Source organism: Macaca fascicularis, chromosome 9 (genome assembly GCF_037993035.2).
Source record: "Macaca fascicularis isolate 582-1 chromosome 9, T2T-MFA8v1.1".
Lineage (NCBI taxonomy): Eukaryota > Metazoa > Chordata > Mammalia > Primates > Cercopithecidae > Macaca > Macaca fascicularis.
In genome coordinates this window covers 114,004,188-114,028,820 of record NC_088383.1, presented here as the reverse complement: position 1 = coordinate 114,028,820, position 24,633 = coordinate 114,004,188, and the positions used below count along the sequence as shown (strand labels likewise).

Here is a 24,633-nt window from a genome sequence, read left to right as displayed (position 1 = left end):
CATTGTTCCTTTTGGTCATGAGAAGCTCCCTCCCCCACTGCACTGCCATGCTGCCATGATCCCACTGTTTGTTTTGTTCTTTCTGAATTGTTTTATGCATTCAATTAAGTGGTTTTATGATTCCTTTGTTAGAGATATTTTCCAAAGCATACAGCCCCAAAGGTCCTTGGGCAAATATTACTCCCACAGAAGGTTTATCATCTTCCAGTCAAGGGGACAGAAATATTGTAACGAAAAATCTTTGGCATCAGAGAGGCCAGGTTCAAATCTCGACAGTTCTCTGTTAATATTTTGTATCATCTTGAGAAAGTTACCTAACCTCAGTTTCCTCAATAATAACCTGACTCTGATAATATCCAAACTGGCTTGGAGCATATGGCATAATGTATATTCTTTTTTGTTGTTGTTTTTTTAGTAGAGATGGGGTTTTCCCAAGTTGGCCAGGCTGGTCTCGAACTCCTGGCCTCAGGTGATCTGCCTGAGTACAACAATTACATTGATCTCACTAAAGATATGACTACATTTTTAGTATTTAAACCAATAAACGCTTAGACACCCAGACTTTTCCATTATTTAAACGCATAGCAGCCTTTGATACTGCAACAATTCCATCTTTTTTGAGGCATTCTCTTCCAGGGGCTTCCATAACCCCATGTTCATCTATTTTTCCTTTTCATTTCATTTGGATACTCAGTTTTCTCTTATTATCCTTTAACTGTGACCACTCTTTAACCCTCCATTTTGACTTTCTTCCTTTTCACTCAATATACTATTACTCAGTGACATCTTCCATTCCTGATTCTTTTCCTTTTCCTTTTGAAAATCATCGCCTCCTGGGGAAAACTCCTAAATCTCTGAGTCTCAGTCACAGATTTGGAAGCTCTGCTGCCTGGAAGATGCTTCTATTTAGATGTCCCACAAGCACCTTGAGCTCCAGATGCCCCACAGAGGTACCTGATCCCAGCCCTACTGCTTCTCCAGTATACCCAGTTCCATGGGCGTTTCCACCAACTATCCATGTTTAGCAAAAAGCCCAAGACGCATCCTTGACTCTGCTTTCTTACCTTCTGAAAGAATAAGTCTATGAGGCCAGTGTATTTTACTTTTCAATTAACTCTTAACACCAAATCCATTATCTCCCTACCTATTGTGATTGTCTTAGTCCAAAACATGCAAATCTCTCTCCTGGATTACTGTAAGACAACTCTAGCCAGTCTTACCACATTAGCCTTATCCTTTCCAATCCATGTTTCACACTGTGGCCAGAACAATCAACCTGTAATACAAATCTGATTCTGACATTCTATCACTTAAAACCATTCAATGGTTTAATTGATCTTCCTATATTCCAAAGTCCTTAAAACATCCTAGCAAAATCTGTACCCCTGTTTATGTCCTGGCTTCATCAGCAGCACAACCTTTTTGGAATGTACTATCCAGCTCAACTCGGCTTCTCTGAGTTCCTGAAAGAGCAAGTGAATTTATTTCCTCTTAGAGTTTTTCCTATCCTTGCATATGTTGCCACCAATTTTCTATCATGGAGTCTAAACCATAAGGTCCAGAGTATAAAATATAGTCCCCCAAATTTCCATATCTTATAAAATAAAAGTGTTAACTAGCAGAATTTTTTAAATGTTACCCAGAGCATATATTAGTATTATAAAATAAGCTTTAAAACAAATTTAGGTCTTTTAAGTGCTAAGATCCATAGTCCTTTCCCTCTTTTTTTCCTTTACAGCTTCTAAGACAAGCTTACTTTCTTTTCTCAAATATTTGCTTTGGCTTCATTGAAATAAGTCATCACTAGTTATCAGCACATTTTTAAGAAATGGAGCAGTATAATAACTTTTTTTCACTCATGTGTGAATAATGCAGAGAAATACTCTTAGAGTAATCACAGACCAAATAGCTTCCTCTTCCCATGGCACTATGAAGGGGTAGGGGAAACGGGTCGAAGCACTCAAGCTGCCCTTGAGAAAACCTACCAGGAAGCATCTGTGGTGCTCGCAGAGTTTGAGAGGACGAATATAATGGGTAAGAAGGAGGCTTTTTGGCCGGGCGCGGGCTTATGCCTGTAATCCCAGCTCTTTGGGAGGCCAAGGCGGGCGAATCACTTGAGGTCAGGAGTTCAAGACCAGCTTGGCCAACATTGTGAAACCCCGTCTCTACTAAAAATACAAAAATTAGCTGGGCGTGGTGGTACACACCTGTAATCCCCGCTACTCAGGAGGCTGAGGCATGAGAATCACTTGAAACCTAGAGGTGGGGGTTGCAGTGAGCCAAGATCACGCCACTGCACTCCAGCCTGGGTGGGCAGAGCGAGACTCTGTCTCAAAAAAAAAGCTTTCATAACCAGCCTCACTTGCTTCACATCATGTACCAAGGGTCTACATAACAGGCAATGAAATCATTTTTCCCCTGGTGCAGAAAAATTAAACTGCTTATTTTATGCAGGTATAAAAAAGCTTCATGCCTATGATTTTAATTAGAAGATAAGACCAACATCATAAATGAACTTTATTTTATATACCGTGAGTTACAATATACTAAATGAGTGTTACCATTGAACATCTTGTGCAATGTATTTTCTTCCCCTAGCCCTGTTTCTTTCTGTGCGCACATGCACACAGAGACACACACAAGCCCACTTGCACACCCACATGCACATTAATCCACACGCAACACATATGTGTGAGCACACATACACTAACATATACAGAGATGCTGCATTTATGTGCACACACACATACAGAAATTTATATACAATAAAGCATATTGATATTGAGTGGCAGTTTTATGGAGCTTTTGTTGGGGAGAGTACATTTTTATTACTACCCTTCTCTGACATTCTCATCAGAAATTATTTGATATACTTTGCTACCACTGGCAGTGTCTCTATTCAATTCAATTTTTTGAGAAGAATGAAAGGAAGGGAGGCCGGGCGCGGTGGCTCACGCCTGTAATCCCAGCACTTTGGAAGGCCGAGGCGGGCGGATCACAAGGTCAGGAGATCGAGACCATGGTGAAACCCCGTCTCTACTAAAAATAGAAAAAAATTAGCCGGGCGCAGTGGCGGGCGCCTGTAGTCCCAGCTACTCGGGAGGCTGAGGCCGGAGAATGGCGTGAACCCGGGAGGCGGAGCTTGCAGTGAGCCGAGATTGCGCCACTGCACTCCAGCCTGGGTGACAGAGCGAGACTCCGTCTCAAAAAAAAAAAAAAAAAAGAAAGGAAGGGAAATAGACACTGACATATTCTGGATTTCTAACCTATGCTGGGCATTTTACCTGATTTTTTATTAAAATCTCACACAAATCATGTGAAGTAGGTATCATGAGTTATATTTTACAGATAAGGAAACTGAGGCTCAGGAGAAAAGCAACTTGACTATTACTCCTCTAATTGCCTCAAAACCCACACCTTCCATGCTCTGTACACACACACACACACACACACACACACACACACACAAAATCCTTTTTTAAAATCCTTTTTTCACTCATCTCAACCTCTGAGCACAGGAGCATCAAGCGTTAAAATAGTAGGAATCTAAGAGGAAGATATAAGTTAGTTGTAGGTGCTCAAAAATAAAAAAGGAGGAGGCCATACTATTTATATAAATATAATCAGAGAGCAAATATTTTGTCAGAAGTTAAGCCTCAAGGTAAATATGTGTATTGTATATTCACGTACCAAATCTATAAAGAAAATCATCCCATGTCTACTCAAATTTTTCTTGTTACACATGGATTTCAAATCCCAATGCCTGTGAGGGCAAAGCAGGTAAAGTGAGCAAGTGAAGCAGACAAGGCAAGACAAGGACTGGTGAGGACTGTGTCAAATCGGAAAGTGTACATCATTCCCTCAAAATATTTAAAATTGGGTTTTTAAAAAACATTGTGCCCAAATTAAATATATCTGTGGACTGAATTTATGGATGAGGCATGTGACTCTTGCTGAAGCTGTGATAGCATGTTTCTACAAAAACAAAGACACTTACAAGCTTACCTTTCAATGTATAATTATAGGTATATAACATATAATTTATGGCAATGGCTGTTTAGATATCGTGAGTTCTGCATTTATGTGATTTTGGCAATATGAACAGGACAGAGATCCCACTAGAGATTTTTATTTTGTTTTGTTCCTCATTCTGCTTTGATTCTTTATAAAGCAGTTTGTCCTGACATGAGACCTGCAGTGGGTATACATGTGCTGGAAGGGGAGGAGGGGTTTTCATATATGGTTTCACAGATTGTTAAGGTGATAGGCTCTCAATGCAGATGTCTTTAGAACAAGCTCTTCAGACTGACACTTCATGTGTAAACAGAAAGAAGTTACTCAAGGCCAGGCGCAGTGACTCATGCCTATAATCCCAACACTTTCAGAAGCCGAGGCGGGTAGATCACCTGAGGTCAGGAGTTCGAGACCAGCCTGATCAATATGATGAAACCCTGTCACTACTAAAAATACTAAAATTAGCCGGGTGTGGTGGCACGTGCCTGTAATCCCAGCTACTCGGGAGGCTGAGACAGGAGAATTGCTTGAACCCGAGAGGCAGAGGTTCCAGTGAGCCGAGATTGCTCCATTGCACTCTAGCCTGGGCAATGAGAGTGAAACTCCATCTCAATTATCCCAAGTCTGTTATTTCATCTAGAGAAAAAAGGAGATGGTAATTGTACCTACCTCGTAGTACTACTGAAAGGATTAAATGAGACAATGATTAAAGGGGCTTAGCACACTATCAGGCACATAAGTACTAAATAAATGTTAACCTTTGCCTTTAAATTACCCAAGATAAGGCCAGGCATGGTGGCCCACACCTGTAATCCCAGCACTTTGGGAGCCTGACGTGGGCAGATTGTTTGAGCTCAGGAGTTCAGAACCAGCCTAGGCAACTTGGTGAAACCTCATCTCTACCAAAAAAAAAAAAATTAGCATGGTGTTGTGGCATGCACTTATAGCCCCAGCTAACAGGAGGCTGAGGTGGGAGGATTGCTTGAGCCCGGGCAGTTGAGATCATACAACTACACTCCAGCCTGGGCAACAGAGCCAGACCCCCTCCCCCCCACCAAAAAAAAATTACCTAGGATAAGAGCACAACTGAAGTCAGAAGTGATGCCAAGCAAGTTGGAGACAAATCTAGGTGATTCGAGGATTATTTGCATCCCTCTTGATTACCATCATTCCTGAACTTTGTGGAGAAAATTGCAAGAGGTGGGCATAGAGGGGCCTGGGGAGTTGCTGTTCAATGGTTATAAAATTTCAGTCATGCAAGATGAAATAATTCTAGAGATATGCTGTACATACAATGTGCATATAGTTAGTACTCTATTGTACATGTGGAAGTGGGTTAAGAGGGTAAATCTCATGCTGTCTGTATGTGTGTGTTTGCCATAATTTAAAACACAGAAAAGTGTCAGGGAGAAAAACATTGTATTTTAGGGTTTTATATTTTACATTCACTTTACATGCATTTTGCATTTCTGGTAATATTTTAAGAAAACGCAGTCTATTAACCAATAGGAATACTGCCAGAGTAAACACCAATTGGTAGATAATTGTCAATTTGCTAAACACAATTGCTGCTTTGAATGAACGCTCTCATCTCTTCATTGGACGGCTATACCCCATGAGGAGACTAAACATGACACTGCCTTAGGGTAAGAACTGCAGACAATCAAGTTCCTATGATTTAGCCATTTACTGTAAATGAATCATGTGTGTCCAAGATTAGAGATGCACAAGCTTTAGAGATTACCAACATACAAATAGTGCAATATCTTTTGAAAAAAAAAACAAAACCTGTAATGCTTTCTGAAGGAAATTCCTGAGAATGTGGAATAACAGTGGTCCTAAGTTTAATGGTATATTGCAAATTGCAAAGGACACTCAGGGAAGTCAGGAGTCAGGCAGGGGCTATGCTTAGTCAGCTTATACTCTCAAAAGCCTGTCAGATTATCTATGTCCAAACCAGTCAACATTAGTATCGGAGATGTCAAAATCCTCCCCAGAAATCTTTCCACAGTGCACTGTTTCCTGCTGCTGAGTGAGTCTTAACAATATCATTGATGAATATGTCACTTTATTCAGTTGCATATTCTGTTTCCTTTGTGCAATCTATTAAAATCAAGTGAAAGCTAAAGGTTTCTCAGTCTCTCACTCTGCCAGAGATCCAGAAAGTCAAGGAAAACATTCTAGCTCAACGTTTTGGGCATGTTCTCAGAATAGGAGCAAACAGGCGTTTCTCTAAATAGAAAAAAAAGAAAGGCTATAATTTACTGTATAATTGAGTCCTAATGGTAGACTTTTAGCAAAGTTAGTGTTCAATAAGAAATAACAATAATATCAATATGAGCTCTTAGAGTATAAAACAATGACAGCATAGCTATCCCCTAAACCCACTGATATAATTGATAAGTTGTTGAATATTGATTTCCATACAAACAAAGCCTACTATAGATATGGCTTTTACTCACAATATACCAGCATTCGTTCTTTGAACAGTGGTTCTTAACTGAGGGGAAAGAAGGGGTCATACCAAGGAGACATTTTGCAACGTATGGAGATATATTAATTATCACAGCCGGGGGCAGCGGAGTTCTCGTATCTACTGGGCAGAGGCCAGGGATGCTGTAAAACATGTGACAAAGCACAGGATAGAGACTCACAACAAAGAATTATCCAACACAAAATGTCAATGATGCTGCAGCTGGGATTGTTACACGTAAAATATGTAAACTACATATAAATGTCACAGAACACCAATATGCATTTATGCTAATACATATGCTGTCTCACCTATGGCCACAATACATGCCATTCTTTTTGCCAAGATTAGACTCCCCACCTTTCCACCCAAATTCATTATATTAAGCTTATTTATACTTGTTCCTCAGGATTTAACATAAGCATGCGAACAAAACTACAGTCATTGAGGCTATTCAAGAAAAAAAAAAATAAAGTACAAAAATAACAAGAAAACAATCCTATTTTAAAAATGGGCAAAAGACTTGAATAGACATTTCTCCAAAGCAATACAAATGACCAGTGAGCAAATAAAAAGATGTTCAAAACCACTAATCATTAAAGAAATGCAAATCAAAACCACAATGAAATATAAACTCACACTCATGGCTACTGTTTAAAAACAAAAAATAAAAAATCAGAAAATAACAAGTGTTGGCAGGGATATGAAAAGTTGGAACCCTTGTGAACTGTTGGTGGGAACAAAAAATAGTGCAGCCACTACAGAAAACAGTATGGTGGTTCATCAAATAATTAAAAATAGAATTATCATATGATCCACCTATTCCACATCTGGGTAATACCCAAAAGTGAGTGTCCAGCTGTGTCAATTGCAATTGATGGTCAAGAAAGATGAGTACCAAGAACTGACCATTGAATGTAGCATTGTGGAGGGTATTGGTGACCATGGCCAAGACAGTGGAGTGAAGTAGGCAGACAGTCAGTATTGATGCAAGTATAAATTGGCGTGACTACTCTAAAATGCAATGTGGCAACATGAAACAAGACTCTTGCAATTGAAAGCAAGGTCTCAAACAGAGCTATGTTTGCCCAATGCTCATAGCAGCATTATTTACAATAGCCGAAAGGTGAAAGCAACCCAAGTGTCTATCAATGAATGAATGGATAAACAAAATGTGGTATACACTACAATGGAATATTATTCAGCCTTAGGAAGGAAGGAAGGAAATTCTGACACATGCTACATGGATGAACCTTGAAGACATTATGCAAAGTGAAATATACCAGTCACAAAGAAAAAAATACTATATGATTGCACTTATATGGGGTACCTAAGGTAGTCAAAATCATAATGACAAAAAGTAGAATGGTAGATACTAAGGCTAGGGGGAGAGAGAAATGAGGAGTTGTTGTTTAATAGGTATAGAGTTTTAGTTTTGCAAGATGAAAAGAAATTTGGAGATTGGTTGTAAAACAATGTGTACTTAACACTACTAAACTGTACACTTAAAAATGGGGAAGATGGCGAATTTCATATTATTTGTATATCCCCACAATGTTTTAAAGTAAAAAATACATATAAAAATAAGACATGAGACTAGAGATAAAATAACAGGCTAATGAACACTTTAATCAAACAAACATATTCGCACCATTTATTCATTCAACCTATTGACTGAGGCTTTACTCCATGCCAGGCTCTATTCTAAGGACCTAGATCAGAGCAGTAATCAAACCAGAACGAAAATACTTTCCCTCATAGAGCTTACATTCTAGTGAAGGAAGAATAAAAAACAGACAGACAAATAAGTAAAATGTGGCATATCAGATGGTGATAAGGCCTTTGGAGTCAAAGAAAGCAGAAAAGGGAAGGGTTGGTGCTGAAAGACTGGCTGTGTAGTTTTAAATCATGTAGTCAGGAAAGGCCTCATTGGGAAGGCAGCATTTGCAAAAGAATGTAGGAGCCCAGTAGGCTGGAACAGAATGAACAAGGTAGAGTGTTGGAAATGAGGTAGGCAAGGAAATGCAGACCCAGCAAGGAAACACGGACCCAGCAAGGAAACGCGGACCCAGGCGTTGATATAAGAACTCCGGCTTTATCACAAGTGACGTAGAAAGTATATGATACACATACAATGAGCAAGGCTCTGATAGGCTAGGGCTTGTTTTTTAATCCTCTCACTCTGGCCACTATGTCGAATAGAGCATTGGAGGAGGTGGGGAAAAAATCAGAGACCGGGAGAGGCTCTGTAATGACCAGAAGGGACAGATGAATGGCCTGCACCAAGCTAGAGCACTGAGGTGCTGAGGGGTAGTCAGTTTCTGGGTGTATTTTTGGAAGAAATGTTAAAAAGATCAGCTTACAGATTAGATGTGGAGTATCAGAGAAAATGAGATGACCCCTTAAAAGATTTTTAAACTGTACATTACAAATTGGAACTAATTCAAATTATCTGATAGGTTTGGGGCCTGAACAACTGGGAAAGAGGAATTAGCATTTATGAGATCGAAAAACAGGTTCAGGGTTTAAAAATAAAGAATTTGGATTTGAAATGCTTAATATAGATCCAAACAGAGATGTAAGTAGAAGAGGGATGTACAAGGCTTATATTCAGGGGAGAGGGCTGGCCTGCAGATAAGAATCAAGGAGACATCAGAGTCTGAATAACACCTAAAGACGTGAATCTAGAGATCACCATGACAGCAGATACAGACAAAAGAGAGTCCAGAGAACTGAGCTCTATAGTATGTTTAGGGTCAAAAAGATAGGGACAGACCAGGAAAGGAGCCTGAGAGGGAGAAGGAAAACTCAGAGTGAGATACTCTTAAAATCAAGGAAAGAAAGTGTATTAGGGAAGAGTGTCCAGCTGTGTCAAATGCAGCTGATGGTCAGGCATAAAGAGTTCCGAGAATTGGCTACTGAATGTAGCAACAGGGAGGGTATGGGTGACCATGGCAAAGGCAGTGGAGTGAGCTAGGCAGACTGTCAGTGTTGATGCAAGCATAAATTGCCATAACCACTCTGAAAACCAATGGAATGAGACTCTCATAAATGATCATAACTTTAACCCTGTAAATTCCCTTCTAGGAAACTATCTAAGGAAACCATCAGAAACCCAATAAAAGGTTTATGCACCTGTAGGTTCAATGCAATGTTTTTATAATAATACAAAATTAGGAATAACGACTATATTTGATAGGACCATGACTAAAGTGAGCTAAAGCCATTCAATGGAATATTATGCAGCCATTAAAATGAATTCAACTACTTTTATGACATATGAAAAACAATCATATGTTTACACGGTGCATAAAATGCAGGCTGGACACACATGAAGCATCATCTCAATTTTGTTAAACATTGCTTATATTTCTTGTCTGTACTTATCCATAGTAGATGACTTGAAACAAAAATTCACAAGTTGACAGTGGTGATTCCTGACTGGCAACATTATGAGTATTTTTTATTTTCTTTATACTTTTCTATTTTCCCCAAATTTTCTGCAATGAGCACACACTTCCTTTATAATCATAAAACATTATCTGTCTACACACACACATATACACACGCATATAACTTCTTGAGAAAACGTGCTACGCATTTCCTGCTCTTGGAAAATTTGAAAAGCTAGTAAATATCTGTCCACATGGTGAGCACTCGTCGTGGTGCAGGACAGGTGTGTCATGACGGTGGGGTAGTGATGAAGCCCCAGTGTGGACAGGAGAAAGAGCATCTCCCAATTCAGGGAGTGGTATTACGGACCTCCCCTCTGGAGTAAGAATTTCCTGCCCCAAACTATCCCATGCACCACACACCGAATGGATTTCCCCCAGCCCAGCTCTGATCATGGAATCTTCCCTCCACAAGAAATGCCAATACTCTCTACATGTCTTTAAAAACATACCCAGCATCTCAGACATTTAGTGGGCTCCCATGCTGTTTTTAGGCTTGACCTCTTCAACATAACCACTCGCTCAAGCCAAGCTGTGCCTCAGAGTTTTTTCAAATCACTGTGCTTACTGCAACAATCCTATCTTTGCCAATGCTACTCCCCTACCTAGAAAGCCCAGCATCCTCCCTGCTTTCCTTCAAGTCCCATTTTAACTCAATCCCTTCCATGAAGCCTCCTGAGTGCTCCAGCTGAATGATCTCTGTCTTCCAAGAACTCCACCAGCAAATTCATAATCACATTGAACTGCAATTTTATGTTTAAATATATTTGAAATTTATAAATACATTAATATATTTTAAAATATTGGTTATTTTATGTTTTTTTTGTGTTTTCTTCATTTTGCCACCTTGATATTATGTTCCTTAAAGGCAGGGAGCTTTGGTTAAACAACATTCTCTGGTCTTCTTTGCTGCACTGCCTGAAGCACGTGCTCAATAAATCATGCGATGCATGATTGAGTGAAGGTCACTCAAAGGTTTCTCAGTTTGCTTGACCAAATATTCAGTGCATTGTATTTGGGGCTCATCAGTGCCCTACTAGACAGAGAAGCTAGCTTTGTCTCCATAAAGGCAGTCAGCAAAATCTTTACCTGAGGCACTGTCCCTCTGCCAGCCAAGGCATTACTAGTTGCATATGCAGTAGTTGGCATTCAGGTCAGTATTCCTCTGCCACTTCATATTATTCTTTTGTATAAGTTGGATATAGAGAAAGTTAAAAAATTGGTGGCCACATTATTTTTCAGTCAGATACTTATTTCCAATAATTTTAAAAAGCAAATCTAACACCAGGAGAGAAGTATAAAGAAGTTTCATAATTCAAAAAAATGCAGAATACAGGATGGGTTTCGAAGTCATTTTGCTTATTTTTGATATTTTGATTCAGGGCTTTTGTTTGTTTTTTTTTCTCCACATTAGGAGCATTAAAGCAAGATACAAACTCAGACATGCATTTCTAAGATCAGACGGACTAAGGCACAGGTTAAATAGGATGAAGACATGTGAGTTGGCACAATGTTGTCACAGGCATACATACCTAACCAGGTGTGTTTGCTTTTCAGAAATATCTAATAAGTTTAATCAAGATTATCCAAGGCATTTGTTGCTTCAAGCATCCAAGTTGCTACTGTGCACATCTGGGACAACAGTGGGACCCCAGAATTAAGAATCACTGTTCCAAAGCCTAAAATCACAAAGGCAATGACTATATGAAAAGATAAGCAAAAAAATGCCCACCAGCATGCCTATTATCTACCACAAAACAAACCTAATTTATAAGCATCTTGTTGAAGCTGTGTAGGAGGAAAAGCCTGAAAAAAATCAAGTGCACAAGAGACAGTAAATGGAAATTAATCGCACAGTATTCATTATGGCTAATTTAAGAATTGCAGATTGTCACTAATATTTATTATTTATTGTATTATCTTTAGTATTTCTTCCAGTAAACATCAAAAAACGGGGGGCTTTCATATGTTCACCTGCTAACTCTATTTTTTTTTTCATTGGACCTTAAATTCTTCCTATAGGAAGTCTCAAACTTGAGATATTTTCAGGGATTGCTATGGTTTAGATATTTGTCCCTTCCAAAACTCATGTTGAAACTTAATCCCCTATGTGACAGTTTTGAGAGATCGGGCCTTTAAGAGGTGATTGGATCATAAGGGTTTTCTGTCCTCTAATGTATCAAATCCACTCACGGATTCATGGATTCAATGGTTAATGGATTAATGGATTATCATGGGCATAGAACTGGCATCTTTATAAGAAGAGGGAGAGAGATCTGAGCATAGCATGTTGGCATGCTCAGTCCCCCTTGCCATGGGATACCCTGGTCCACCTTGGGACTCTGCTTAGGGTCCCCTTCAGCAAGAAGACACTCACCAGATGTACCTCCTTGACCTTGGACTTCCCAGCTTCCAGAACTATGAAAAATAAATCCTATTTCTTATAAATAACCCAGTTTCATGTGTTCTTTTACAAGCAATAGATAATGAACTAAAACAGGAACCTAAACCTAGATATCTGGGGAGGATTATTACATTTAGGAGAAGGAAGATACACTTTAAGTTATCGTGAGGAAAACAATCTTGGGAGTAAATATAGTTAGAAATATCCTATATCCTGGTCTAGCTGAAAGCGCCTACGCAGCCAAGAGCTTCATCATCATTGGTAATGTCAGTACATCTGGGAACATTGTATTGCCCAGGAAGAATCGTATCACATGAACATTCCTTAGCACTCAACTGCCTATCCCCAGTGACTGCCTACACATGTGAGGGGCCGGGGTGGGCCCCCAAACATCTAAATGCTTGTTGTGATCAACACAGAACAAAGGCAACTTGCTGCTACAACAATCCTTTGAGACAACGGACCACATAAGAGACCAGGCTATAATAACCAACGGTGCCTCAGAGTCCGTTCACCCAAGCAGGAACTGTCCTGAGGAAAGAACAAGGGGTACTGATCCTATTCTCCCAGAGGAGAGACATTTAGCTCCCAGAAAACAATGAAAACAACAAGAAGTCAGGCTGTACAAGGAGTTGGCAGATGTTCAAAGCACTTGGTCTGTGCTTTTACCCCCAGCTCAAGACACCTGTGCTGCATGCCTTCACCCACGGGCAGAGTTAATTCCTACTGAAGTCTTTGGGTTGCATGGCATTTTACAGCTTGCCAAGTTCTTCCACAGCTCTTGTCTCCTTGATCCTCACTCTACCCTGTGAGGAATGTGAAGCAGGTATTGTTACCCCTGTTTTAGTCTACAGGGTCTCCTATAAAAGAATATACCCTGGGTGACTTATGCATACCCAACACTTATTTCTCACAGCTCTGGAGGCTGGGAAGTCCAAGATCAAGGCACTGGCAGATTCAGCATCTGATGAGAGCCTGCTTCCTTGTTCATAATGAATGCTTTCTCACTGTGTCCTCATGTGATGTAATGAGGAGAGAGAGTTCTCTGATGTCCCTTTTAAAAAGATACTAATCCCATTCATGAGGGCTCTGCCCATGACATAACCACCTCCTGCATGCCCAACATCCAAATACCCTCACGCTGGGGGTGGTTAAAATCTCATATGCATCCTATGATTCGTATGAATTTGGTATGTGTAGGGGAGAATAGCATTCAGTTCTATAGTATCCCCTCTAGTAATTTCCTGTTGCTGCTCTTACAAATCATCCCAGACTTGGTGACTTAAACAATATAACTTTATTATCTTACCTATCTGCAACTCAGAAGCCCAAAATGAGTCTCACTGGCTAAAATCCAGGTGTCTGCAGGGCTGTGTTCCTTTCTGGAGGCTCTAGGGGAGCAATATGGTTTGTCTCCGTGCCCCATCCAAATCTCATCTCAAATTGTAATCCCCACGTGTCCACGGAGGAACCTGGTGGGAGGTGATTGGATCATGGGGGCAGTTTCTCCCATGCTGTTCTCGTGACAGTGAGTGAGTTCTAAAAAGATCTGATGGTTTTAAAAGTGTGGCACTTCCTCCCTCTCTCTCTCTCCTGCCATCATGTAAGATGTGCCTTGCTTCCCCTTCAACTTCCTTGTATTGTAAGTTTCCTGAGGCCTCCTTGCTATGTGGAACTGTGAGTCAGTTAAACATTTTTGCTTTATAAATTACTGGTAGTTTTTTATAGCTGTGTGAAAACAGATTAATACTGGGAGAATCTGTTTTCTTTGCCTTTTGCAGCTTCCAAAGGCTGCCCACTTTCCTTGGCTCCTGGCCCCTTTCATCTTCAAAGCCAGCAGCAGCTAGTCTAGCCTTTGTCATACCACATCACTCTGGTTCTTCTTCCTCCCTCTTTCCCATTCTCTAGATTACAATGGCCCACCTGATAATCCAGGGTACTCTCCTTATTTTAAGATCAGCTGATTAGCATTCTTAATTCAATCTAGAACTTTAATTCCCTCTTGCCATATAGCTGACCATATTCACAAATTCTGGGGAGTGGGGAATTTTGGGGAGGTGGTTATTCTGCCTATCACACCCTTTCTACAACAAAAGTAATGCCAGGGCTCAGTGACTTGCTACTCAGTGACAAGTGGCTACTTATTGACAATTGGCTACTCAGTGACAATTGATTACTAAGTGTTAAGACAGATTCAAATTCAGAATTTTCCCTCCCAAGTTGAGTGTTTTATCCTCCTTGCTGTACTCTGTATTGGTGACATAGCAAAGGAGACAGAGGGCACAGCAAGGATGACAAAGAATTAGTGCAAACAAAGGCAGAAAAGAACCAAACAGAAAGCAGGAGGAAAAATGAGATTTTTTCTTTTTTCAACCTAACAGATCTTCTCCATGGGTGTTCTCTCATCCTGCCCTACCCACCATCATCCTGCTTTTATGGGATCATCCCTTCAGCTGCAAATTTGACTCCATTATCCCAAAACAAAAGAGCTGGTGATCATAGGTGTTTGGGTTTTTAGGGTGTTTGGTTGGTTGGTTTTGCTTCCTTTCTCAACGTGAAGCAGAAGAGGAGGGGACCGAGGTAGCAATTTTCCCAGGCAGGTAGTCTCTGTAATGATCCATCATTCCGTGCCAGGTGGTCCCCAGACAGGCAGGGAAGAGAAAAACACAAAAACAGTAATAAACAGAGAAAAGGGTCTTCCAGATAACTACATAATGAGCAGCCCCAGCTGCCTCAGCCAGAGAGAGTGGGAAGAAGTAGGGGAGGAAGGACTGAAGAGGTAAGAAATGGAGGAGCCCAAATGTGATGGTTTTGTATTTTGTCCAAGTGACTGCTCTGAGTGTGTGGTGGGTGGGTGTGGGTGTGTGTGTGTGTGTGTGTGTGTGTGTGTGTGTTCTTTCCTTATTGCAGAAAGAAAGAAAACAATACCACACAAACCTTTGCAAACTTTTTGTGTTGTTAAGGACAGAACAGCACATTTGTCAAAAGGTCCCACTGCCACTTCTGATTTCAAAGTTCCATAAAGGATCCACCCCATGGTGATTTAGATTAATCGCTTCTCATTAAGAGCCAATAAACAAACCACATTCAGAATGCTCCTTTCTGCCATAGCCCACTGTTGCCATGTATAATTTCCGAAAGGGAAAGCAGAGGAACGTCAGAGAGTTGTCAAGCGTAATTTATAGGTTTTTAAGATCGAATCATTTTCTATAATATTAGATTAAATGACAGTCTATATTAAAGAGGAAATTACATTTTCACCTTGCTTTCTTCACTTCCCGCACTCCGCCCATTTTGAGCTAGGGTTTTAGAAATACTCTAATCCCAAAGCAAAGGGCCAGAAATGTCCTGAATGAGGTACCTGAGAAGGATCATCCAATGGATGTCCATGCACCCAGCATTCTGTCCAGAGAAGATGGACAAGAGATAAGTAAGAATATTCTCTTAGCAGAGCCAAATTATCTAGGAACCGCTCAGGGCACCCTACACTCTTCAACCAGAGCTGTGTCATCGGATCCCAGTCACACTCACTACAGCTCCAGGGTATTCATTTTGGTGTCTGTGGGGGTAAAAAATTACAGAGAATAAGTCAGTGGTCTTAATGGAATCTCATCAACTTTGGGTTTAGAATCAAACAGACTTTGCTTTTTCATTTGGTCATTCAGTTATGTGGTCGATCATTCCCTCACATTCATTTATTGAGGCTCTAACTATGGGCTAGATTCTACAATAAACAGGGAACACACAGATGAGAAAGACACAGTCAAACCCCACCTCCATCATCTATTAACGCCTTGATTTCAAGGCTTCAGTTCTACTCAACTGTAAAATAAAAAAAAAAAAAAAAAAATCACTTCCACCACCACCACCACCATGGTGGGTTGAGAGGAGATGATGAGAAGGAGAATTAACATTTGGAAAACTCTTGTCACATAATACGTTCAACAAATGTTGGGGCTTTCTTTCCCTTCCATGTCCTATGGTGTTTCCGAACAGTTATTTTCAACTAAGATGAGGGCAAACACAGAGAATCAGTTTGTGTAAGGACAAGAGTCCCTCGGGTTGCACAGCTGAGATGTATGAAGTAAAAACAACAATGTAAAGGCTGATAAACACTGTTGCAGAAGGATGTGCACATCCCCAAAGAACAAGAAAGGAAGATTGGGACAGTAATCCATTACTGAGACTAACTTGTCATTTGTAATGTCAGATTATAGAGAGCCAACTCTTTAGCCTGGAGGTCACTGGTTCCAACAGAATGTTCCAGCCCCATGTCCCCAGAGTGCACATATTCTTGAAAAGAATCACAGTTCCCCAAATATCTCACTTTCCCATCGTGATGTTATTGCTGGGGTTATTCTTTGTCCTGGAAGGCTCTTTTTTACACTCCATACCCGTAAACCCTATCACTCCCTCAAGGCCATATCCAAATGCCACCACCTCTAAGAAAGCTCTGTGGATTCTTCCTCAGCCCTCTGTAGTACTTTGTAGATCTTAAAACTACCTACTTAAGTTACAGTAAAACTGTAAGCTCTTTTGTGGCAAGAAGACTTTTTCTCATCTTTTTATCCTTCCCAGAGCCCAATTTTGTGTCTTTCAGGAAGGGCTCAAAAGATCGACTGCTCTGCTCCATGGTGCTTGCATTTATGAACCCAGCCAGAAGAAGCCCCCAGGTCATCCCTGCAGGAATCTTGGATGAAGGAAAGGAGTGAAGGCAGAATCTTGAGATGGTTCTTATTCCATTCAGCAGTACTCATCTCCACTCTCACTGCATTCATGGGCCAAAGTAATTTATGGAGCCAAGCCTGCTCCCATTGAGGGTGGTGGGTCCAATCCTCCCACAGGGAGAAACCCAGTAGTGGGAATATTTTGTACAAATAATACAAATCTAACTCCTAAGTATATACCCAACAGAATAAAAAGCAAATAAACAAATACACATGCATGCCTGTTCATAGCAGTTGTATTCACAAAATGTGGCCAAAACATGTGGAAACAATCTAAATGTTAATTAATGAATGAATGGATAAACTGATTTTGGTAAACACTCAACGGAATATTTTCAGCCATATAAAGAAAGGGAGTAGTGATACATGCTACAATATTAACAAACTTCGAAAACACTACGGCAGGTAAGAAGCAGCAGAAACAAAAGGTCACATATTGTATGTTTCCATTTATATGAAATATCCAGAAGAGGTAAATCTGCAGGGAGAAAATGCAGACAGGTGACTGCCAGAGACTAGGGATATGGGGGAATGGGAAGTGACTACTTAATGGTCACAGGGCTTCTTTTGGGGGTGATAAAATGCTCCGGAACTAGATAGAAGCGATTGCACCACATCGTGCATGTACTAAATGCCACTGAATTTTTCACTTTAAAAATAGCTAATTTTATGTTATGTGAATTTCACTTCAAAAAATCTATATAAATAAAAGAACTGGGACTGGGACTCATTGGTTTCAGCCTTTCTCACCTACTCAGAAAAACTAGGATGATAATGTTAAGTAAAAAAATAGCAGTAAGTACAAAACTAACTCCCACCTAGCTTGTTAAATCTCCTAATAAGATCCCTCTGCTTAATGGAAAATTGTAGTAACAGTCGATCTAAACAGGTAGCACAGACCACCATCACCAGGAGAACAGCTACACTGACCCCATAGCCAGCTACTGGCTAGTGAAACTTGTTGCAGGTCTGCTTCCTTTCCGTGATGGCCAGTTCCAGCTCAGGCTGGGTCCTGCTGATGTACCTGACAGTTCCAAGCGGACTACTCTTCTCAGAAATAAATCCTATTCTACTTGCCCCAAGCTGCTTCTTCCTATTTCTTAAAAATCAGTATTACCAACAAGTTTAATTAACAAGCAGAGGCCCCCTCACGTCCAAATGCTATGCCTGAATGCTCTCATTTAAAAAGACAGTATAGGCCGGGCGTGGTGGCTCAAGCCTGTAATCCCAGCACTTTGGGAGGCTGAGACGGGTGGATCACAAGGTCAGGAGATCGAGACCATCCTGGCTAACCCGGTGAAACCCCGTCTCTACTAAAAAATACAAAAAAACTAGCCGGGCGAGGTGGCGGGCGCCTGTAGTCCCAGCTACTCGGGAGGCTGAGGCAGGAGAATGGCGTGAACCCGGGAGGCGGAGCTTGCAGTGAGCTGAGATCCGGCCACTGCACTCCAGCCTGGGTGACAGAGCAAGACCTCATCTCAAAAAAAAAAAGAAAAAAAAAAAAAAAAAAAAAAGACAGTATACAGGCACTTACTATACACAGCTTTATGAAGCATGTGTTATAAAAGTATCTCACCCATCCAGCTTTTTAATACCCTTCAATTCAATCCCATAAAATCCCAGCAATATTTAAGTGCTAAAGGTGACTTTCACTATGATATTTATTATTGGATAATGAAATATGGAACAGAGAGCCTTCAAAACTCCAGGCAATGGAGTGAACCACATCTTTTCTAAGCTTTTAATAATAGGACCACCATTTTCTTCCTAGAAATTACACAGATCTCCAGTGTCCCTTTTGAGATTCCCTCTTGGATGCATAAGTTTTCTTAAAAACTTTACTTCTTTGTGACCAAACACCCTGTCAGTTGAAGGAAAGTCAGTTGGTCAAATATATATATCTGCTTCCTCCATTCAACTGCAACTTTTTAGGACAACCTTGAGCTTCCCATGTGACCAAGAGTCCCCCAATTTTCCTGGCCTTCCCCAATACAGACAGCTATCAGAACACACTGAGAATTTATTCCATGTCACTATTTCCAATGCTGGGTCCCCACTGGTCCTGTGTTAGGTTGCTATTTTATCAGCTAACATGCTTTTGTGCCATTTATTACTCTGTATGTCTGTGACCACATCAGACTATGATATCTCTGAGAACAATAATTTACCTGATTTATCTTTTTTATCTCCGGCATCCAGCACAATATCTGGTACATTGTAGATGTTAATAGTTACGTGTAAATGCAATAATAGTTAACCAACTCTGGGAAAACTATTGCAGAGCAGAAAGAGAAGTCTAAGATCATGTTTCTCAACTCTCCCAACACGCAGTGGAGGACATGTAACAAATGCAGTCCCCTTTCTAAAATCTCATAGGTACCAATGGTATAATTTTCAGCCAATGGTGGCACCTTGGAAAATGCCATCGGCACTGTCTGAAGTTCTAGTGAAACATTGTATTTTCCTGGATCCTATCTTAGACATCTTAAATAGGAAGTTCTAACTCTGAGAGCAAAGTCCTGAATCTGCCTTTTAACAAGCACACTTTTAAGGTATACATGAGGCTGACCATCACCGTTTTAGAATACCTACAGCAAGGACATCATGGTTCCACAGAGAGTGTGGAAGACTCACAGTACACAAAGTGGGATATGTAATTCAGCAGAGCCTTCATCATGATGGGTCAGTTTCCTTAGATCCAATGAGAAGTTAAACACTGCAGAAGAAAACTATGTGGCATTGAGGCAGAACTAACCATTTGAAAGTTGGGACATTATTTGGTTAACTATCCTTCTCTGAATAATCTTTGATACCCCACTACTCTGTCAGAGCGTGGGGTTTCCAGTTATTCTTACTGTAACTTCACTAAACAATAAGCCCCCAGAAGGTGTGTTTCTTTTCCTCTGAAGAGCCCGTGTTTTAGGCTTTCTAAACACTACCTGTTTACTCATAACATGGTTGGGAAATAATTAGCATCAACTGCAGCACAATGAGCTGCTTCTTGTAAGTTCTACCTGTAGTTTCTGAAATAGAAAATGGCAAGAAATTAGCCATCTCTTTCCTAATTAACGGGCAACAATTCTCATTCCTGTTAATTTGCAACACATTAACACAACTCTAGCTACTCTCTTGCTGTTGTGCCTAGTTTAAGGTGACATCAAAGGGAAACAAAAGCATTTGGTGTCTGTGTGTGCACGCATTTAGGCTGGAGGAGCAGGGATATAGAAAGGGAAAGTAGACTTCTATCAGAAAAGAGTAAGTACAGCTCTCAACTTGGTCACAAGGCAGAAAATGGAAGAACTTTCATTTGTTCCTGTACCATGGGTGAACAAAAACCCCAAGAATCTTGGGCACTGAGACAAAGAAAAGCCAATATAAGACTAAGGAGAGAAAATACATAATTTCGAGTAGTGCTTTTCAAACTTTAATATGCTCATGAATCACCAAATATCTTACTAAAATACAAATTCTGATTCAGTAGGTATGTAGAAGAGTGTGAGATTCTACACTTCTAACACGCTTAGAAGTTAAGCCAATGCTGCTGGTCTGTGGACCAGACTTTGAGTAGCAAGGGCTCAGGGTAAGTAAGGACTATTAGGAACAACTGGTGTCATGCTGTGATTTTTTCAAACATTCATGTGCATCAGAATCACCTGGAGAGTGTGCTTAACCACAGATTTGGGTCCCACACAGAGTGTCCAATTTAGGAAATCTAGAGGGACTCTGAGCATGTGCATTTCTAATAAGTTCTCAGGTGATGTCAATACTCCTGGTCCAAGAACCACACTGGTATAGGAAACAGACACTAGGCTTGGAATCGGGGAAACTGGATTCAAATTGTCATGCTGGTGCTAACTTGCTTAGTGACTTTGGCAAGCCACTTCATATCACTAGACCTAAATGGGGATAATGATATCTATTGGTGGGTTCATTGGTTTTGGTAAGGGTTAAATGAGATAATCTATATGACATATATAACACAATTTGCTAAGCCCTCAAAAATGGACACTATTGAGCTTCCTTCCTATGGTTAAGATTAGCCAGAAGGAGGATGGCTGAATTATAAGAATGTCCTGGGATGTGACTTCTCTATAAAAGGCTTCACATCAAAAGCCAGTTTTGTTCAGGGTTCAAAATAATCATGAAACTGCCTTGAGCCTCTTTGTCTTGCCACCTCTGATCTACCTCTGACACACAGACTGCTATGTAGTCCTACTAGGTTGGTTTGTATTTAACCATGGTGGCTCACACCTGTAATCCTGGTACTCTGGGAGGCTGAGGTGAGGGGATTGCTTGAGGTCAGGAGTTTGAGACCAGCCTGGACAACATAGCGAGATCCTCATCTCTAAAAAAAAAATTTTAAATTCACTGGGCATGGTGGCACATACCTGTCATCCTAGCTACTGGTCCTTTTCTTAAGGATCACTTGGGCCCAGAAGCTAGAGGTTATAGTGAGCTATAATTACACCCCTGTACTCCAGCCCAAGCAACAGAGCAAGACACTGACTCTAAGAAAAAAATAAATAAATTTTTAAAATCAAGTCTCATACCAAGTAAGGCAGTGTTGAAGGTATGACTGGAACTGGATATTGAGCAAGATGGTTTCTGTCCGCAAGAAATTTAAAGTCTAATAGAGAAGAGGAAATTCAGTCTAAAAGAGCATGCATTAAAGGGCCTTTTATGTGCTAGAAACTTATAGGGAAGATATAAGATAGAAAATATGGTAAGAAGCACTAGTGAAGACTAAGAAGGAAATTATCCATAAATAGTAAAAATAACCAGAAAATTAAAAATATTGCCAGTACATCCTATAGATGTCTAAAAGGGTCTGTATAGGAATAATTTTTCCTCTATAGATGTGCAGGTCAAAAAAGTAGCCTTACTTCAAAACAGCAATCAATTAAATATGCTCCTGCTAATAAAATCATTTTGCTGAAATAATTTATATTTAGGAGCCAACCTTTTAGTTGGAGAGTATCGAGGAAATAGCCATTTGTATATAAGCTTGTGTGTTTCCATTTTCTTGTGTATAGGAATCAACTGGAATCTTCGTTGAACATTCAAAATGTTGGTCACTTGCTCCAGAGATGCTGATTCTGAAGTTCTGAGATTAGACTAGAAACCCATTCCTCCCTTCCTTTCTAAGACAGAATTTCCCCAGTCTGAGTTAGGGGAAAATGTGGCTTTTCCCCAAGCCACTTGTGCCAGCCCTTCATTCAAATAGAATTTTCCAGTAGATTTTCTCTAAAACCAACTTATAAAATATTTTTATAACTAAACTAGATCTATAAAAACAGCCTTAAAATTATAATCACAATCATAATAGCTAATAATCCTTGAACTTGCTATGTGCCAAGCTGTAAACTAAGAAATTTTATTTACATGCAATACTTCCTTTAACTTTCCCATGGACCCTATGAATTAGGACTTTTTATTAACCACAATTTTCAGAGAAAAGTCCAGTGAGGTTAAGCAACATACCCTAGATTATATGGTCACATTATATACTAGTAAGTAGTGTTGCAGGAACTAGAATCCAACCTTTCTAACCCCCAAACTTACTGACCTAAAATTAGCTATTTTTTGTTCAAACAGGCAATAGGCAGTATCTCACTGGTTGTGGGTAGTGATCACTTATGGCTTTACTTCTGAGGGTAACCTTTTGAAAAGGATCTTGAGTGGAGTAAAAGACTAATAGGAAATAAAACCATAAGGGGTTGCAAAGAGGGGAGCAGAGGCATGAAGATGGAGAAGCTCAGAAGAGGCCTGCTTGCTCTGCTTGCTGCTGTACTTTCTTTCACACAACCTCACCTTATCTCTTATTGTCCTGACTTCTACCTCTGCATCTCAGATCAATGCTGCCCGTGATTCGCCTGACACCTTACAGGTAGACTTCTGCAGCTTAAGCCAAAACTGATTACAAACTAAACTTTTTGTAAATCGAAACTTATTCCTCTCTTAACTCATTACCATTTCACTTTAAATTGATATCCTGTGTGCAATGTAAAGTTTCCCCTCTCTCAGTCATCTGCCAAGTGGCTAACAATCTGCAACCGAATAGTAAAATACACCAAGGAAATAAATTCACCATTTTCCCCACCTCTCCTTCCTTTATGCACACAGAAACTCAAAGCATACATATTTTATACGTCAAAATGTTTAGGTAGTGGGTTTTCTTAAAAGGAACACTAACGTAAGCATGCACTTGGTTCTACTCAAACAGCCACAATGAACAAAGATGCAAAACCTAGTCTAAGCCAGACCACTGCTGTAAGATTCTCCTTATTACATATCTTGTCTTAAGAAAAATAGAATGTGTTTATGAAATGCTACAAGGGGTTCCAAAGAGGGCATGAAATTTCTTAAGAAGTAGAAGAGAGAAGTTACATTTAACTTCTTAATACTACACACTTTGAACCCCTAAGAGAATGCCTTCTCTGTTAAAGTGTTTCACTCTCTTACTGGAAAAAATAATTCAGTTCATCTATCATTCTCTTGAACAGCCAATTTAAACTGAAAGCCTGACTTCCCAGACTCAAGCTACATTCAAAACTATTTCTCTTTCCCCATGGCATATAGGCAAAAGTTCCTTCCACCACTCATGTCTCCTCACTGACGCTCAAACACAAAAATAGTATCTGTGGAAAACATAGCAATTTGAAGACAAAGCAAACATAGCAATTTTAAATAAAACTAACTCTCAATTTTCCGCCTCTGGAGTGGGGTGGTGATTATGTGTGCTGATGGGACCTACTGATATTTTTAAGCATGAAATACAAAATTTGTGGTTCTTGTCAAAGCTTGGTCATTCATACAATGGAGAAGACCTGGATGCATGTGTGATCCCAACTGATGACTAACCAAAGCATGTTTTCTACATATTCTGGATGGTGGACTTTTCTGCAAATTGGTTTGAATTTGCTTGGGCTACTGTAGCATGAATTTGTATTCCTTGACAAAGTCAATAACATTTAGTGGGTAGCTGGGAGGAATGAGGGTAGCGGTAAAAGGAACTGGGAGAACAGTGATCTATAATAAAATACTTCCCATGGAGACATCACTGTGAATAATCAATACTGGAATTAAAAAAAAAAAAGGGCATCCTGGATGTGGAATAATCTGACCTGTGTGATAACCCCTGAGAAAAGGCAAATCAAATCTTCACTCCTTCAGGTACACAGTAATCTTCCTCCTGCAGAGGTTCCTTTCCTTTAAGGCACTTCTGTTCAACCCATAAAGCATATTAGGGTCAAAGTAAAAGAAGACATGGCAGACATAGAACCGGAAAGTTAACGCCATGAGGGCAGAGCTATATTGGGGTTTAGCTCTTTCCAGGGCCTGGCATCCATAAAATGCTGTGAATCAAATTAATTCATTTGCAAACTCAGTTCTCAGCTGAACCACTTCTGTCTTGATAAATTCCTCATTCTATTCCACTTACCTCCACACTGACAGTCATTACCCATTTTTCTAAACTCTGGCTTCTGAGCCCCTTTATGTTGACTTTTCCACCTTCCATGATGTATCAACATCTGAATTTACTGGTAATGACCCACTAATTTG

The 24,633-nt window shown here is 40.1% G+C and overlaps 1 protein-coding gene across 3 annotated transcripts in view; it reads right to left on the bottom strand.

Moving 5' to 3' along the window:
* Nucleotides 1-24,633, bottom strand: part of SORCS3 (sortilin related VPS10 domain containing receptor 3) — a 621,240-nt gene that overhangs the window by 293,597 nt on the left and 303,010 nt on the right. The gene's annotated exons all lie outside the window — the stretch shown is intronic.